This window comes from Tupaia chinensis, unplaced genomic scaffold (genome assembly GCF_000334495.1).
Source record: "Tupaia chinensis unplaced genomic scaffold, TupChi_1.0 Scaffold149552_1, whole genome shotgun sequence".
Lineage (NCBI taxonomy): Eukaryota > Metazoa > Chordata > Mammalia > Scandentia > Tupaiidae > Tupaia > Tupaia belangeri.
Window position 1 is genome coordinate 1,991,103 of NW_006209397.1, and position 6,412 is coordinate 1,997,514.

At 37.9% G+C, this 6,412-nt stretch overlaps 2 pseudogenes; both read right to left on the reverse strand.

Annotated features, from left to right (window-relative positions):
* Nucleotides 1-515: 515 nt before the first annotated feature.
* Nucleotides 516-1,904, reverse strand: LOC102479485 (coiled-coil domain-containing protein 77 pseudogene; annotated as a pseudogene).
* Nucleotides 1,905-3,632: 1,728 nt separating this feature from the next.
* Nucleotides 3,633-5,490, reverse strand: LOC102479895 (coiled-coil domain-containing protein 77-like; annotated as a pseudogene).
* Nucleotides 5,491-6,412: the final 922 nt, after the last annotated feature.

Sequence of the window (6,412 nt, forward strand, 5' to 3'; positions counted from 1 at the left end):
ATCCTCTGGTGAAATTTCATTATACTGAGTGCCCAAAAACATAATTTGGGACAAAATTCTGAATGAGGAAAGTTACTCTTTAGGATTTTTGTCTACCCAAACTTGCAATTAGCTGTCTTCTCCCTCTGCCTAGGAGAAGGGCAACTGCAATGAGTATCTTTTTCTTTAGGGACAGTGTGTTTGTTACCAAGAGTCAGTTAAGCTCAACTCTGCTCAGTGTGAAAATGTTTTTTCCTAAGTTTCCATCACTATTGTCTTCTTGAAACTTGTCAATATCAAAAGGGTAAATATTGTGGAGAAGACTCTAAGTAATTCAGGTTGTAATCCAGACTCCAGAAAGGTTAATGGGATGGTAAAAATAATAATGAAAACCCTGCATGCAAGAAAAACCTTTTGGCACCTGGGACAGGTTACCCCATCTTGCCTATAACAAATCCCACTACTTTAGTTACTCTAGGTCAGTATTTTCTGAGCACAGGTAAATTTCTTCTTGAGATACAGAAAGAAGAACTCTTCTAAACAGGGCCACATCCAAAGGGAGACATCAACAGTCTGTTTTCCAGACCAAACATTTTGGACTTATGGTTCTTCAATTTTCCTTGTATCTCATGTGCCTGACTATTCCTGTCATGAACCTCACACAGAATCGCAAGGTCCTGACTTGTCCAGGCATGAGCTGTTGCCTTATTTGTTCCAAGTCTTTCGATTTCTGTCAGAGAACCTTAATATCTGTCTTCAAGACTCCTACTTCCAAAAGACATCAGTGTCCAAGGCCTTATAACATTTTGTTATGAAATGTAATCACTCCCCATCTTGTTAGTACAGTCCTTGAAGATCTCTCTTCTTATGCCTCTTCCTCATAAATTCAGGAGAGTTCTTCGAGGGAGATGAACTGCTCTTGATAAATGCTGGACAGCTTTTTCTCTTGTACTAATTTGTCCTATAGTGACTTAATATGTTTATTTTGGGTATGATGGTTCATGGACAAGGCATTTCCAATTTTATCTTTTTTCTTTGTACACTGGACCCTATATTGCTTTATCTTTGACCTCAAACAATCTGTTTCAAGCATCCATATCCTCCCTTTATTTGGGTTTTTGAATCTAAGTTTCAAAAAGTCTTTGGTGCTCTCATAGAACAGTTCTTGGATATGATGGAGGCTTTGGATGAGCTCTCTCTTTGATTTTGTCCTGATTTCTCTCATGCTGAACCTGGATCTTCTTTGAATCCACCTGTCCTCCATGTGACTTTCCATTTATTCTCTGGAAAACCTGGTCTACTCTCCCAGCTGAATCTGCAGTGCTTCCACTTGTAGGATGAGTGTTTGTGTATTTTTCTTTGGTAATGCTCAGAATCTTCTTCTCTTTCTCTCATTTCTGGTTTTCTTTTACTTTAGGATCTGCTTTGAAAGCTGAAGATCCATTCTGTTCACGTATTCCTATAGCCAGGATAGCCTTTCAGAGAATGCTGACTTTGTGTGAGGGGTGAGGCTCCCTATAAAAATATGTTACTTCAATGTCTGTTCCCACCAGAGCCAAAATATTCTGAAATTTTTCTTGTCTTCCAGCTCCTTGATTCTCAGCTGGTCATTCTCTGAGTGGAGGTATAAAACATGTTCCTGTTCCTGTAAGAGGCAGACCTGCATATCACTCAGAGCATTCTGCCATTCAGCATTGTCTTGCTCTCACTGCTGCAAGTCCCACTCAGATTTATACTGTTCTTCACAAGCTTCCCTATAGAGTTCCAGTTTCTTCAGGAGGTCCTCGTTTTCTGCCTCACACTCAGCCATTTTGATAATATTCAGGAAGCTCCTTGGAAAGAAAGAGAATGGCCTGATGATCTTTGATGGAAGACTAGGGAGTGGACTGCATGAAATCTGCCATCCTTCTCCACCTGAAAGAACCACTGACACCAGAGAAAGCACTGCATTGGTTGACAATTGTCAGCTTTCTGCTGGCAGAAATGCATGTCAGATTAAAATTCATGTTGTCTTTTCCAAATACAGGTCTGAGGTTCATGTCCCTCTTTTTGCATTGCTTCCAAACTTAATTTGCCCACTCCAAACTTTCCTCCTGAACCGTCTCCACTCTAACCTCAGAACTACACTCATGACCCACCAAACCTCAGAGTCTGAGATCCCAATTGAAAAACAAAAGTCAAATCTGGGAGCCTGTCTTTTATCTTTATTAGTCTGGTTATAATGTATAGGGATAAAATCTTATGTTGATTCTATTTAGAGTTATTTATATTTCCTCTTTCTGGATGTCTGAATATTTCTCTAGGTTTGGAAAGTTTTCTGAAAATATTTCATGGAGTATATTTTTTATGCCCTTATTAGATTTTTTAACTTTCTGGAATACCATTTGTATATTTGGGCATTTAAAGGTATCTAGTATTTGCTGTATGCTATCCTCATTTTCACATGCCTGGTTTGAGTTTAAGGTACTTTGTCCATGACTCGAACCACTGTCGGATATGTGGGAGTCCAGCAATGTAATCATTATGCCATCTGCTGGTCTCTCTGAGAATGATTTTATTTGTTCTCCAATATAAATGAAAAGTCTTATCAGGTATAGCATTCTTTGTTCAAGTTGTTTTTCTTCTACCATTTTGAATATATCTTCCCTTGCCTTGCTCGCATTGTTTTAGTTGGGAAGTCTGATGTTATCCTAATCAAGTAAACTTTGTAATTAACTTGTCATTTCTCTCTTGCCATTTTTAGAATCTTGTCTTTGATTTTTTTTTGTCTTTTTCAACTATGTACTTCATTGAAAATAGTTGATTTAAAATACATTCATTATGTTTTAAAAAGCATTTTGTTGGGGCCCACAGGTGGCATAGTGGTGCTTAGTGATTAAAGGTTCTGGACTCCCACATAGCCAACCGTGGTTTAAGTTCCAGACCTGGCAGCTTGCTCTCTATCTCTCTGGTCAAAATTGAAAAATAATGATAATAAATAAATTACTATTTTTTTAAAAAATAGTTTTAAAAGAGCATTTTGTTGAGAAAAAAAAAACAGATTTTTCTACAAGGATTATGTCAGTTTCACTTAGTCCTGCAGAGTGGCACATTTATTTTCCTCGAGTATTTTCATTAATTAAGAGCAGGGTCTCTAGCATCCTCTGGTGAAATTTCATTATACTGAGTGCCCAAAAACATAATTTGGGACAAAATTCTGAATGAGGAAAGTTACTCTTTAGGATTTTTGTCTACCCAAACTTGCAATTAGCTGTCTTCTCCCTCTGCCTAGGAGAAGGGCAACTGCAATGAGTATCTTTTTCTTTAGGGACAGTGTGTTTGTTACCAAGAGTCAGTTAAGCTCAACTCTGCTCAGTGTGAAAATGTTTTTTCCTAAGTTTCCATCACTATTGTCTTCTTGAAACTTGTCAATATCAAAAGGGTAAATATTGTGGAGAAGACTCTAAGTAATTCAGGTTGTAATCCAGACTCCAGAAAGGTTAATGGGATGGTAAAAATAATAATGAAAACCCTGCATGCAAGAAAAACCTTTTGGCACCTGGGACAGGTTACCCCATCTTGCCTATAACAAATCCCACTACTTTAGTTACTCTAGGTCAGTATTTTCTGAGCACAGGTAAATTTCTTCTTGAGATACAGAAAGAAGAACTCTTCTAAACAGGGCCACATCCAAAGGGAGACATCAACAGTCTGTTTTCCAGACCAAACATTTTGGACTTATGGTTCTTCAATTTTCCTTGTATCTCATGTGCCTGACTATTCCTGTCATGAACCTCACACAGAATCGCAAGGTCCTGACTTGTCCAGGCATGAGCTGTTGCCTTATTTGTTCCAAGTCTTTCGATTTCTGTCAGAGAACCTTAATATCTGTCTTCAAGACTCCTACTTCCAAAAGACATCAGTGTCCAAGGCCTTATAACATTTTGTTATGAAATGTAATCACTCCCCATCTTGTTAGTACAGTCCTTGAAGATCTCTCTTCTTATGCCTCTTCCTCATAAATTCAGGAGAGTTCTTCGAGGGAGATGAACTGCTCTTGATAAATGCTGGACAGTGATTTCTCTTGTACTAATTTGTCCTATAGTGACTTAATATGTTTATTTTGGGTATGATGGTTCATGGACAAGGCATTTCCAATTTTATCTTTTTTCTTTGTACACTGGACCCTATATTGCTTTATCTTTGACCTCAAACAATCTGTTTCAAGCATCCATATCCTCCCTTTATTTGGGTTTTTGAATCTAAGTTTCAAAAAGTCTTTGGTGCTCTCATAGAACAGTTCTTGGATATGATGGAGGCTTTGGATGAGCTCTCTCTTTGATTTTGTCCTGATTTCTCTCATGCTGAACCTGGATCTTCTTTGAATCCACCTGTCCTCCATGTGACTTTCCATTTATTCTCTGGAAAACCTGGTCTACTCTCCCAGCTGAATCTGCAGTGCTTCCACTTGTAGGATGAGTGTTTGTGTATTTTTCTTTGGTAATGCTCAGAATCTTCTTCTCTTTCTCTCATTTCTGGTTTTCTTTTACTTTAGGATCTGCTTGCTTTTTCTCTTGTACTAATTTGTCCTATAGTGACTTAATATGTTTATTTTGGGTATGATGGTTCATGGACAAGGCATTTCCAATTTTATCTTTTTTCTTTGTACACTGGACCCTATATTGCTTTATCTTTGACCTCAAACAATCTGTTTCAAGCATCCATATCCTCCCTTTATTTGGGTTTTTGAATCTAAGTTTCAAAAAGTCTTTGGTGCTCTCATAGAACAGTTCTTGGATATGATGGAGGCTTTGGATGAGCTCTCTCTTTGATTTTGTCCTGATTTCTCTCATGCTGAACCTGGATCTTCTTTGAATCCACCTGTCCTCCATGTGACTTTCCATTTATTCTCTGGAAAACCTGGTCTACTCTCCCAGCTGAATCTGCAGTGCTTCCACTTGTAGGATGAGTGTTTGTGTATTTTTCTTTGGTAATGCTCAGAATCTTCTTCTCTTTCTCTCATTTCTGGTTTTCTTTTACTTTAGGATCTGCTTTGAAAGCTGAAGATCCATTCTGTTCACGTATTCCTATAGCCAGGATAGCCTTTCAGAGAATGCTGACTTTGTGTGAGTGGTGAGGCTCCCTATAAAAATATGTTACTTCAATGTCTGTTCCCACCAGAGCCAAAATATTCTGAAATTTTTCTTGTCTTCCAGCTCCTTGATTCTCAGCTGGTCATTCTCTGAGTGGAGGTATAAAACATGTTCCTGTTCCTGTAAGAGGCAGACCTGCATATCACTCAGAGCATTCTGCCATTCAGCATTGTCTTGCTCTCACTGCTGCAAGTCCCACTCAGATTTATACTGTTCTTCACAAGCTTCCCTATAGAGTTCCAGTTTCTTCAGGAGGTCCTCGTTTTCTGCCTCACACTCAGCCATTTTGATAATATTCAGGAAGCTCCTTGGAAAGAAAGAGAATGGCCTGATGATCTTTGATGGAAGACTAGGGAGTGGACTGCATGAAATCTGCCATCCTTCTCCACCTGAAAGAACAAATGACACCAGAGAAAGCACTGCATTGGTTGACAATTGTCAGCTTTCTGCTGGCAGAAATGCATGTCAGATTAAAATTCATGTTGTCTTTTCCAAATACAGGTCTGAGGTTCATGTCCCTCTTTTTGCATTGCTTCCAAACTTAATTTGCCCACTCCAAACTTTCCTCCTGAACCGTCTCCACTCTAACCTCAGAACTACACTCATGACCCACCAAACCTCAGAGTCTGAGATCCCAATTGAAAAACAAAAGTCAAATCTGGGAGCCTGTCTTTTATCTTTATTAGTCTGGTTATAATGTATAGGGATAAAATCTTATGTTGATTCTATTTAGAGTTATTTATATTTCCTCTTTCTGGATGTCTGAATATTTCTCTAGGTTTGGAAAGTTTTCTGAAAATATTTCATGGAGTATATTTTTTATGCCCTTATTAGATTTTTTAACTTTCTGGAATACCATTTGTATATTTGGGCATTTAAAGGTATCTAGTATTTGCTGTATGCTATCCTCATTTTTAAAAATTCTTTTTTATGGTTTTGTCTTCAAGATTAGAGAGCCAATCTTCTGCATGGTCTAATCCACAATTAATTTTGAGGGAGGTTTTGATATCCTGTATTATAATCTTCATCGCTAGAAGTTATGTTTGACTCATTTTTTTGTGTGTGTTTTTTATGTCTTCCTTCAAGTTGTGCAAGAACTTCCCCAGTTCCTGGAGTTGGTCATCTGTTTTCTCTTATATCTCATTTAGTTTTGTGACTATAAATATTCTTAATTCTTTTTCCAACTTTTCTTTTGTGAGTTCTCTTGTGCTGTCTGTGGTTGATGAGGAGTTGTTATGTTTCCTTGAGGAAGAAGTATTTCCTTGCTTTTTCATATTTCTTATGTCTCTACTCTGGTTTTT